Source organism: Tachypleus tridentatus, chromosome 13 (genome assembly GCF_004210375.1).
Source record: "Tachypleus tridentatus isolate NWPU-2018 chromosome 13, ASM421037v1, whole genome shotgun sequence".
NCBI classification, from domain to species: Eukaryota; Metazoa; Arthropoda; class Merostomata; order Xiphosura; family Limulidae; genus Tachypleus; species Tachypleus tridentatus.
In genome coordinates, this window is record NC_134837.1 from 15070686 (window position 1) to 15083593 (window position 12908).

A 12908-nucleotide genomic window follows, 5' to 3' on the forward strand; every position below is an offset into this window, starting at 1 on the left:
GTTTTCTTAGAGCTGTTTAAATTCCGTTCATATTGTTTTATCTAAGTTAAATTTCCTTGTTTACTTTGTTTGTTTTTGAATCTCGCGCGAAGCTACACTAGGGCTACCTGCGCTAGCCCTCTCTAATTTATCATTGTAAAACTAGCTAGTCACCACCACCCACCGCCAACTCTTGGGTTACTCTTTTACCAACGAATAGTGGGATTGACCGAACATTATAACGCCCCCGCGGCTGAAAGGGCAAGCATATTTGGTGTAACGGGGATTCGAACCTTCGAACCTCAGGTTACAAGTCGAGCACTTTCTCTTGCAAGATAGTAATTCTTTTAAGGCAACCAGTAAACAAATATATTTAGATTTTACTGATTACAAAATAACTAAAGCGATAGCATATCGACAGGAGATGTTGGAAATTATGTAACATTAGCGGAGAAGGAATACATCCCTAATACATGGGGTTTATCAGTAAACCTTCGGCATTTGTATTTTTAATGTGCTATAAAGCCGTCATTTTTTATGAATTACAAACTTAATTTATCCAATATATTTTCTGTTTTTAATAAATTTTGAACCAATATTCAAGGAGCCCCATTGAAAAGATTCTGCCCCAGGAAAGTGAGCGTCAGGCCACAGTACACAACTACGGGTCAACAACAGAGGGTCTACAAGAAAACTTTGTGGAAAAGTTTACAAGTATCCCGGATGAAAAAGAAGGATATGTTATAGCCAGTATTTTTAGACAGTGACGCTCATCTAAGTTGTTGTTTTTGAATTAAGTACAAAGCTACACAATAAGCTATCTGTGCTTTGCCCACCATGGGTATCGAAACCCGGTTTTTAAAGTTGTAAGTCCGCAGACATACCGGTAAGTCACTGGGAGGCCGCTGATCTATGCGTTTGAATAAACTCTGAATGCTACATTGAAGCCGAAGTTGTTAACTGATCATCCATCGTACAGTGTACAGTTTATTAAGGTATTTTTGTATTTCCAACTAAAAAAGCATCTTATCTGCCATCAAATCGGTAACCTCTTGAAGTCAGGCAATATGTAGAATTGTTGATCAAAAGAGATGGTTACAAACCAGCTCTAACTCATGCTCACACGGCTGGTATTAACGAAATAGCAATATTAACAGTCATTTTCTACAACGTTGAGGACCTGAGGGACTGAACGTGTTCAGTCATATATCGCGACTCGAACCATGGACTTTCAGATCTTCAGCCTAGTACACTAATCAGTAATTAACAAATCATTCGTTGCTATTGGTATCTTCTCAGTAAACTATTACCGAATATTTTACTGCACTAAATGTTGGTACAACAAACTTTCAGTTTGTTGGGGAAAGAGATAAGTTTCCTCAATTACATTGTTAAAATCTGAGGTTCAATTCTGTGTGGTGGACGCAACAGATAGTAGAAAATCGAATTGTACGGTTACTGGCAAAAATTATTAGGTGCTTGATCTTTAAAATAGTTAACAATTCATACTTTCATTATCTTTGATAGTTAAGTACGTTGAGGCTGAAAATCAAAGGGTGAAATATACGATCGTAACCTGAGGGTCGCTGGTTCGAATCCCCGTTACCAAACACACTCGTATTTTCAGCCGTGGGAGCGTTTTGATGTTACAGTTAATCCCACTATTCGTTAGTAAAAGAGTAGACCAAGAGTTGGCGGTGGGTGGTGATGACAAGTTGCCTTCCCTCTGGCTCGGAATGGCCAGGTGGATAAGACACTCGACTCGTAATGTGAAGGTCATGGGTTCGAATCCCCGTCACACCAACAATGCTCGCCCTTTCAGCCGTGGGAGCGTTATAATATGACGGCCAATCCCATTATTCGTTGGTAAAAGAGTAGTCCAAGAGTTGGCGGTGAGTGGTGATGACTAGCTGCCTTCCATTTAGTCTTACACTGCTAAACTAGGTATGGCTGGCGCAATTAGCCCTCATATGGCTTTGCTCGAAGATTTAAAACAAACAAATACATGATATTTATAGCAGTTCCCATTTATAGCCCATATAATAATATGAGATCTGTGAAGAACCCCTATAAATTTGTATCTTCCGTTAATTTGTTAAGCTACGTTATTGTATTATTAAAAATAATTTCTAGTGACGTATTTTCCGTACTTACTTTGTCCACCATTATAAAAATGAGCTCGAAATTCGGTTTTGTGGATAGAAATATTTACGTGTGTTTGTTTCTGAGGACAAAATTATACAATGGGCAGTCTGCGATATGCCCCTTGTGGATATCAATTCCCTTTTATTAAAATTATAAGCCCTCAAGCCAATCCCAAAATTATCTGCGTATAGTAGTGATATCAATGCACTATTTGTCACACAATATAGCAAAGATACTAGAGGAAAGACAACTAACTAGTCAATACCTACCAATGCCAACGTTTTGGGATAATCAACGAATATTGGAATTGACTGCCACTTTATAAGAGCTGAAAGAGCGAGCATGTTTGGTGACTGGATTTGAAATGACGTCCCAAACACTTTTTAAAAGATGAAATTCAGCTGAGACATCCAAAAGAACTAAGGATTTTTACTGATATTGGCTTGTTTTGTATTTCGCGCAAAGCTACTCCAGGTCTACCTGCACTAGCCGTCCTTAATTTAGCAGTGTAAGACTAGAGGGAAGGAAGCTAGTCATCACCACCAACCGCCAACTCTTGGGCTACTTTTTTATCAACGTATAGTGAGATTGATCGTCACATTATAATGCCCCCACGGCTGATAGGGGAGCATGTTTGGTGTGACGGGGATTCGAACCCGCGACTTTCGGATTACGAGTCGAGTGCCTGAACCACCTTGCCATGCCGGGCCGGTTTTACTCAGATAACGATGTTTAATATGTTTCCAGTATTTGCTGCCAAAGAGTAACAACCCTTGTTACTTTCTCCGAGAAATAAAAAACAAAAAACTTTTTTTCCCTATCGTATTTTAAAATAAACCGATGCGCTCTGTGCCTCATGATATGTTAGATCAACTATGCTTGCGTGAATATGATAACAACTAAAGCGAATAAACTTCGGGAGATCGTGACATTAAACTGTTATTCAACAACATAGTACATCTTAGCGGTACTTGGCTCGTTTTGGGGTCAGGAGGTAGGATAAAGCAGAGGTGAACAGAGTTAGCAAGTTCTATTTGAAATCTTATAGGTGGCGTTACCTTGCCCCTGGCGTTAAAACTTGTCCGCCAGATGGTGGGCATGTATGTTGACTAGGGGAACAACTATTACGTTCGCCCACGGCTCGTACCTGGAACTTCTCTTCTTGGATTTTTACGGTATTTCGTACAGTTACAGGTAGCAGTCTACAGGCCTGTTCAGGCTTTCTTCACGAACAAGTGTGAAGACATAGTGAACATTTTACAATAGTCACAAGAAGCCATTTTGTCCTGGAAAACGTATTTTTGAAGATCTTCTCATTGTTACCCTTCAAGTTTTCAAATCTAAGAATAAAAGGTACAGGTAGGAAGCAGTTCAAGTACTCTACATATTTTTTCCCCAAAGTGCTAAGCCTATTGCTTTCTACAACAATGACGAGGCCTTTCGAACTTTTATCAGTAATTTTAAATTCCTCCCAGTCTTTGGTGAATATATGTGTAGTAATTTTAAATAGGTGGTTTTATCCTAAAAACTTTAAATTATTTCAATGTAATTTCCAAGAATTATAAGATACACTAACGAAAGGCCATAAATAAAACATAACATTAAATTATTTATAAACGTATGTTGTAAAATTACGTACCTACTAAATAAATGTTATTTTTAAAACTTGTCAACACGTTATAAACGTGTAACTTAAAGTTAGAATGTACGACTTTTCGAAAAGAAAAGCCTAAGAGTTAGCGGTGAGTGGTGTTGATTAGCTGTCTTCCCTCTAATCTTTCTTTGTTACATTAAGAACGACTATTGTAGATAACCCTGGAGTAGCTTTGCGCGAGATAAGACAAACAAACAGAACATATGTGTCTGCCTTCTTGCATCATCAGCTGCTATGAAACCAAAATGACGTAATGAGTACAACTCCTGGATAGCATCCAATAAGTACACCAACGTAAAGCAACACTGCTGTACCCATTTCCTTGTTTGTATCATTACGAATGCTCCTTTTATCTACCTATCTTTATCCGCCTACCTATCACTACCTGTATGCTCGTATTTCTATCTATTAATATAGTTTGACGGTTTTGCGTGGTTGGGGAACACCAAGTGGAGTGTGTGTGTATGTGTTTTCTTATAGCAAAGCCACATCGGACTATCTGCTGAGTCCACTGAGGAGAACCAAACCCCTAATTTGAGCGTTGTAAATCCATAGACTTATTGCTGTACCAGCTGGAGACAAACCAAGTGGAATAAAAAACATTTGTCGTAATGAAATATCTTTAATCCAAAGCAATAAACAACATGTATGACATTACGAATCGTAGAAACTAATTAATAAATGCTGTGACGTCACTAGTTCACACACCATTGTAGCATTCATTATTTCAACAGAACCGTGTGTGTAAAAGCTGTACCTTATGCTTTAGCCTTTCACTGATAGCTTGACCTCTTTTTTCCCTTAAAAAGAAGGTTAAATATGTGTGTGTCAAGTTTTGTTACTCCAGTTAATTACCGCTACTTAGGTGATAAAAATAGAAAGGTTCTGCACAGTAGAATTCCTTGCACCGAAGAGACTGTTCTATAACAAGAAAGGTAAGGCAGCCTTTCAGAAGGGTGAAACTACAAAAGTTTGTGTTAAGTTTGTGCTGTATTCTCTTTCTTTATTGGAGTTCATGTTTATTATACCTTATTTTATCATGTTTAAAACTAGTAATTTGAAGAAAAAAAAAGATGGCGAATAGAAAGTTCGGGCAATAATAACATTTTTCGTACCAGTTACATAAATTAAGCCTAATATAAACAGAGTACAGGATAAAACGCTTTTACTGACATTGTTCCTCACATATCTTACAGTTGTTCGTTTTTTTAAGTTATATTACAGTAGTTTTTATTATCGTTTCGCGAAACGCTGATTTTAAAGCGAGTCGCACGAAAGCACGAAGTTAATGTCCTGTAGGAATCACTCTGCACACTGGGCTTATTTTGAAGTTGTTGTCTTTGTTATTTTGAAATGAGCATAAAGCTACACAATGGGCTGTATGTGCTCTGCCCACCACAGGTATCGAAACCTGGGTTTTAGCGTTGTAAGTCTCCAAAGATGCCCGCTGTGCTACTGGAAGGTGCTATTCAGACGATCCAGCTACTTTTTCTCCTACCGAATACACAACTGTTTTTATCTCTAGTGTCTTTTATCTTGCAAGGGCGTCGACTGTCTCGCAGTTACCATGGTTACTTACAAAAACATCTGCGAGAACGTGATTACAATTGGAGGACATGCAGACATAGAAACGCGTCTAATCGTTGAAATGGTGTTTCGGATCGCTGCTATAAATACACGTAGTGCGGAGTCTAGTTTATTTGTGCTGATAGACGAAACAAAAGTCCAGAGAAGAATTTCCGAAGTCAAGTGTTTATAGCGTAGAGCATCGAATAAGCTGTTCTAGTTTTACCAATCTCAGGAAATAGTTGATAGATGTGTTAAAGCGTGAGTTAAAAGTCTATTTTTATCTTTTCCTATTCTCTCTCTCTCTCTTTCTCACAATGAGTTCTCTGTGTTCAGCCTATCTCAGGTATCGAAACCGGAGTTTAGTGTCGTAAGCCTACAGACTTACGGCTAAACTACTGGGCGGGAATCAAGGGAGAAAATATTATACACAATTTTCATGTAAAACATACTCGTCTTCTCAGCCGTGGGGACTTATAATGTTACGGCTAATCTCACTATTCGTTGGTAAAAGTGTAGCCTAAGAGTTGGCGGTGGGTAGTCATGACTAGCTGGTTTCCCTCTAGTCTTACACTACTAAGTTAGGAAAGGCTAACAGCCCTTGTGTAGCTTTGCGCAAAATAAAACAAACAAACAGTTTTCATATTCTGTTTTGTTGGTGAGTGAGATAACAACAGTATAGGTAAAATACATAATGATAGGTGATGAGTAATTGCTTCTAAATAATGAACTGGTTGAGAAACGAAATCAAAATGTAATTCAGTCTAACTTTTCGAAGTTAAGGGTAGAGCTTATGAAAGACCCTTATCTCTAGCTTAAGGGTAGAGCTTATGAAAGACCCTTACAACGGCTTATCTCTAGCTTATGGTGAAATATTGGGGTGTAAAGAATAATCCACGACAATTCTTCTATAAGCTCAAAAGCTTATAATTCCAATATTTGTGGTTTGATCCCTGCGGTTGGCACAGTATAAATAGCCCGTTGGTCAGTTTTGGGCTTAAACAAATAGTTTTTCACTGTTAGCCTAGTGGGTGAATTTGGCACTAAGTGGAATCTCCTGAGACGACCAGGATTCGTGACGTATTTATTACTCGTGGATAAAATGTCGTTAACAAGGGAGTTGACAAAGCGACATTTGTGTACAATGTGACCGCTATAGGTCTAGTTTAATTAAGTTGTAAGTTGTTTGCTTGTATGGTAAAGTTTGATCACAGGTTCATATCAGTTATCTATAATAGATGTGAATCTATTATTTTACAGCTTTCCTCTCATGAATTCCTAACTGCCCCAACGGTAAGCCTGAGTACTTATAACGTTAAAAACCTGGTTTCGATACCATTCATGGTACTGTGGAAATAACTGTTGTCTATGCTACCATTCCTTGGCACTTGTGTAATGTTCAATGTTAAAAACATTTTTCTTTATAAAAACGCTGCTGTTGAGCAACATTTCGCATTTAGGGTCGTGGGTGCCCTATTACAGTTACAATGAAATCGCGCTGTTTGGCCAGACAGAAGTCGCTCAAGAGCTGACAATGGGTGCTTTTGACAAGTTAACGTTCTTTCAGGTTCGTCATGACCAGGTGCTTAAGGCGTTTGACTTGTAATCTGAGGGTTCATGGCTCAAATCCCAGGCACACCAAGCATGCTTGCCCTTTCAACCGTGGGACGTTATGATGTACAGTCAATCCCACTTTTCATTGGTAAAAGAGTAGCCCAAGAGTTGGCGGTGGGTGGTGATGACTAACTGCCTTCCCTCTAGTCTTACACTGCTAAATTAGGGACGGCTAGCACAGATATCCCTCGTGTAGCTTTGTGCAAAATTCTAAACAAACAAACAAATCTTTGCGTGAAATTCCAAAAACAAATAAACCTTTCCTTTGGTCATCGTTTCAAGATTGTTGGCGGCTGCCCTTCATATATCTCTTCACGAAGACTATAAAACAAGCTTTCTTCTTTCTTTTCTCACCCGCTGGATTTATAACGCTACAGTCAGTGATTCGATTCCCGTCGGTGGACACAGCAGATAGCCCGATGTGGCTTTGTTATAAAACAAACAAATCTTTCCGTAATTTATAAACGTTTTGCTATTTGTGTATATGTGGTTTTTGACAGTTGCCGATGGAAATAGATAAAGTTTTGTTTTCTAACATAAATTACGATTTGTATATAATTTTGTCTCTAAATTATAAGATTTTGTGTTATATGTTTAAGTGTTTATGGAAGGGAACGTTTGAAGTCCATATGGTTATTCTTGGTATCACCTATAACTCTATTTTAAGCTATCTGTGTTACACCAACATTATTTGTATAACAGTTTTATTCCGTAGAATCATTATGTATGTTCCAAAAGCAGGTTATGTTTTAAGTCACACAGCCGACGTTCAAGTTGAGCATGCGTATAACGTACCTTCTTTTTGTGTGATATCTTTTAATATGATTTTGGTCTTTTAGCTCCGAATAGGATGTGTAATTATATATCTACTTTTTGTGGATTTACCAGTCTTTGATTCTCTCATATTATATTACCCGGACCTACCGTATGTCGTAAGCACTTTTCATTTCCTTTTTGTATCTTTTTTTCGTCTTTGTTTTGGGTTTTAAGTGAGCACAGAGATTCGTAACTAATAAAAAAACGGTTTATTAGCGAAGTGCATGGGAGCAGCCTACATAACCTAAAAAAAAAAAAAAAGTTATATTATAGCTTGACCATCCATGACTTGTTTCCAGTTCCCGACGAAGCTACCTAGACTAAGACTTGTAACGCTAATTTGAACAATCTCGGTTGATTTATCAACCATAAAAGCAAGATTGAATGTCCTAGGCATTGAACTTGGTGTTGGTTTCTCTTCCAATGTGCAGTTGCATTATTTTGAGACATAGGAGTTTAGTAACCGGAATGGATGGTTGTCTTGGTTACAGATAAATACTTATTTTATCCTTGGGGTAAAGTCACACTAAAGGCTGTTGAGCTCCATTTCTTTATGTTATTCCGCTTTTTTGTTTGTTTTTTTATTCCAAGCCGGCGGCATGAAGTGATTAAAGATACCCTGTAGATACTCCAGAATATAATTACCCAGGTTTCAGAAGCTGGCTGCTACAGGACCACGCCTTAGGTATACGTTTAGTCCACGTCGACCTGTATCGTGCTGGACGTGGCGAAAGGGAGGTATTGTAAAGGAAACAATGGAACGGTAACCACGTGCTCACCAGGTATACGGTTGAATACAGAGAAGCTATTTTCCTTGCCTGCTCTTGTTAGGTGAAATAATTACAAAGACTAATGTTTCCTTCTAATGAGTAAGTAAAGTTTACCGTCTTTTCAAGTAATTTTATCAACTGTAGTAGTAAAATCTTTATATTTTGTACCGTCCGTTTATTCTACAGTTGTAGTATTCGTTCAGGTTAAGAGAACATTGGACTTAACTGTTTATTTATGGCTAGTGGACAAGGAAAAAGTTATGTTACCATCGTGTCATCAGGCTTTGTTGAGGAAACTAATTACGATACCTTAATGGTAACTAGATAATGTATTCACAATGGTTGTTGAAAAATTCAACCATTTATTTTCTACCATAGAGTTATCTTATCTTTAGTTTTCCGATTAGTTTTATTATTACTAGCGTTACATACGAACTTTATGTTTGTTTGTTTTAGAACAAAGTCACACTGAGGTATCAGCTGTGTCCATCACAGGAACCAAACCCCGGATTTTGCTTTGTAAGTTCGTAAACGTACCGCGGTTTCACTTGGAGGACTCACAAACTTTAAACAATGTACTAACTGTGAATTAGTACAAACTTTACTCTGCCTTCTTACATCTATAGTAAAATCGAACAAACACGCTGTATACCTACAGTTATGAGACTTCTTGTTTTAAAAACTAATAACAAAGCACACTTTAATATCACAATGAAGAAATAAAATGCAAAACAAGCTACAATTAGTGACTTAAGTTAGACTAAATCGAATCGATTTACAGGTTTTTGGTTTTTCTCTAAGTTCGTGGTTAAAGAACATTTCTTTTCCGTATTTCGTTTTTTTTTACAAAATTTTCCGTGTTTGTTGGTCGTTAACGAACCACAGTTCATGGTATTCAAAATTGTCTCGTGATGCACTTGTTCTTTTCCTTAACAGACCTTTTGCTGTTTGGAACAAATCTATACAATAAGCTATCTATATTGTGCTCCCGTTTAGTATCGAAACCTGGTTTTTAATATTATAAGCCTATAGACTTACTTCTGAGCTTCTAGGGGGATTTCTAGTCATAATTATTTTTATCATTGTGTTTCACGTATTCTTTTGTCTCTAACGCAGTTTCGGTTTTATGTTTACAAGTTTTGTTTCTCTGTTGAACATGCAAAACTTTATAGTTAAGTTACACTTAATGGTTGAAAAATCTAATTTGTTTTGTTTTATGGAATATTCTCTCATTTGCCTCTCTAAAATGTAGTCATAAACACAAGTTATCACAATAACAAAACAACACCATTCATAACAGATTGGACAATATGACTTGTGAAATAAAGAATTTTAAAACTGTCAGTGTTCACACACGCTCGTCTGTGTAGGTTCATAGTACAGTGTGGTTGTCCGTATAGGCCTATAATACCGTGTTGTTGTCTGTATAGGCCCACAGTACAGTGTGGTTGTCTGTATAAGTTCATAGTACAGTGTAGTTGTCTGTTTTGGTTCATATATAGTCTGGTTGTTTGTGTAGGTCCATAGTATAGTGTGGTTGTTTGTGTAGGTAGGCTGTACAGTTTAGTCGTCTGTTTAGGTCGACTGTACAATCTGGTTGGTTATTTACATAATGTAACTTCTACATTTTTTCACGGTATTTTCTCATGCGCTAGGAAAAAATAACTAATAAATTCCAATCCTTTAAGACAAATTAAAACATTCGTCTTGCATTACAATTTCTCAGTTTACTGATGGCCAAATAACCCAATAACCGAGAAAATCTTCCCAATACCTAGACTGTGTTCTCTGGCCTATAACTTCAGATGTTCGTTGGAATATTTACTTCTGACGGTCACGAAGACCTTTTTTTTTTTTAATTAAAGCTTTAATAACCTGCTGATCGTTACAGTTTGTCATGGTTTTTAGCGTAATAAGCCTTGAGACTCAATACTGAGCTACTGTGATTCCCATGGTGATTCAGCGAAAAAATTGAGGGTTCTATTCTCTGGATGATCAGCGCTGAGATAACCATTGCGTAGGCTTGTTTTAGAACAGCCAAAACTAAAACAATATCGCAAAACTTTATGTAGAAATAACATACTATTCACGTGTTTCAGTGTTATGTAAGACAGTGTTTTGTGATGCATTGAACTGATTGAAACGCCGATATGTGGATAATATCTAATAGAGACAATTTGAATCACTGTTATTATCGTGGCAAACAGAAAAAGCGAAACTTCTATCTCGGATATCTCTGAAATTGCAGTAAGTCTATTTCCTAGGCGCCTGCATATTTTAGACTAGTCACGTGTTCGTTCTAGAAGAATCAGAGCTTTCAACTTGAATAACTCCTTATGAGTGCGTCAGTTAAACGACCAGGTCAGAAACCCCTAAAGTTCAGGCATGGCTCTTCCTGATTTTGAAGACAGACAGCCAACAACAAAAGTCACCATAAAGGCTTGGTACAGCTCGTCGAACCAAATAATGAAATTTATTGACACTTTTATAACACGTCCACATCTCAATATGCGAACGAGTTAAGCGGCATCCCGTCACGTACTTTCGACCCTTCTGTACAGAGCCGACACTATAACATTTGTAGATGATCCTCGGCTCGTCTTAACAGTAGCTGAGGCACACGTGTCTGTTTCTCAAATTAGGTACAACAAATAACATAAGAATTTTGAACAACGATTTAAGCTATCGATTATACATAACATAATAGATATTAAAATGTTGATCATAAAAATTAACGAACAGACAATGAAATTGTAACATCAGATATGAGGTTAGAACGTGTATCAAAAATTATGATATTACAAAATGTAATTCACATTTCGTGTTTGGGCCCTGGCGTGGCCACGTGTCTTAAGGCGTTCGACTCGTAATCTGAGGGTCGCAGGTTCGAGTCCACGTTGCACCGAACATGCTCGCCCTTTCAGCCATGGGGGCCTTATAATGTGACGCTCAATCCCACTATTCGTTGGTAAAAGAGTAGCCCAAGAGTTGGCGGTGATAACTAGCTGCCTTCTCTCTAGTCTTACACTGCTAAATTAGGGACGGCTAGCGCAGATAGCCCTCGAATAGCTTTGTGTTAGATTAAAAACAAAACAAACATTTCGTATTCGGTTTAACACACCCGGTTACCCTTCGTTTTTGTGAAAGTTAAACTGATTAATAAAATTGGTAGAAACAAGCTATCATAAATTAATAGGCGAATTTTAGGCTTAGTAAAGGTTTGTTTGTTTGTTTTTTTTTAATTTCGCACAAAGCTACTCGAGGGCTATCTGTGCTAGCCGTCCCTAATTTAGCAGTGTAAGACTAGAGAGAAGGCAGCTAGTCATCACCACCCACCGCTAACTCTTGGGCTACTCTTTTACCAACGAATAGTGGGATTGACCGTAACATTATAACGCCCCCACGGCTGAAAGGGCGAGCATGTTTGGCGCACCGGGGATGCGACCCCGCGACCCTCAGATTACGAGTCGAACATCTTAACACGCGTGGCCATGCCGAGCCATTTGGTAAAAGAATTCTGTGTTAGCAAGTTCCAAAAAGTTTCTTTCTCGCAAAATGCGATTAATATTTGGACTTTATTAACGGTACTTTTTTTTTATCACAGCTACAAATTAGACGAAATATAAACGAGGCTTATCGCTTTTAATAACTGTTAAACTTGAAAGTATTCTTTGTTGATTAAGTAAACAATTTTGTGGATTGTTCTAGGCCAGCCCGATAATAAAATAGCTGTACCTTGCTCTGAAGTACTATTTGTTTTTTCTTATTCACGAGTTGGAAGACTTGTCACTAGATGTAACAAATGGTTATTGTCAAATGAAGTCCTCGTGTCCATTGGTGCGTTTCCCTTGAAAATAACATCAGTAATTTCTCGTAACAAGTGATCTCAAGCGATATTGATTTTTTTGATTTCACTGTCGATCAATTTAAACTTTCAAAATGCATTTACGTATACATACAAACACACAGAGATTCTCGCTTTGTTAGCGCGGAGTCAAAATTATGTTCTACAGAATTAATAGGTTTGTTTGTTTGTTTTGAATTTCGCGCAAAGCTACTCGAGGGCTATCTGCGCTAGCCGTCCCTAATTTAGCAGTGTAAAACTAAAGGGAAGGCAGCTAGTCATCACCACCCACCGCCAACTCTTGGGCTACTCTTTTACCAACGAATAGTGGGATTGACTGTCACATTATAACGCCCCCCCCCCGACTGAAAGGGCAAGCATGTTTTTGGTGCGACCGGAAATTAACATGCATCTAAGTTCATTTATGTATGCACAAAATACATGTCCACACGAAGGTTCAATTATTTTTTTTTGAGATTCAGGATTCTGAAGGAAACAAAGTTGTTAATTTATTATAGAC

The 12908-nt window shown here is 37.8% G+C and overlaps 1 protein-coding gene across 4 annotated transcripts in view; it reads left to right on the plus strand.

The window, feature by feature from the left end:
* The first annotated feature begins 3239 nt into the window (after positions 1-3239).
* Positions 3240-12908, plus strand: part of LOC143241115 (uncharacterized) — a 49012-nt gene continuing 39343 nt past the window's right edge. For 2 of the 4 annotated variants that reach the window (XM_076484699.1, XM_076484703.1), the window contains exon 1: positions 3249-3483. The gene's annotated coding sequence lies outside the window, so the exon portion shown is untranslated. Of the gene's footprint in view, positions 3484-12908 lie in introns of all 4 variants that reach the window. The other 2 variants (XM_076484702.1, XM_076484698.1) reach the window with 2 other exon arrangements.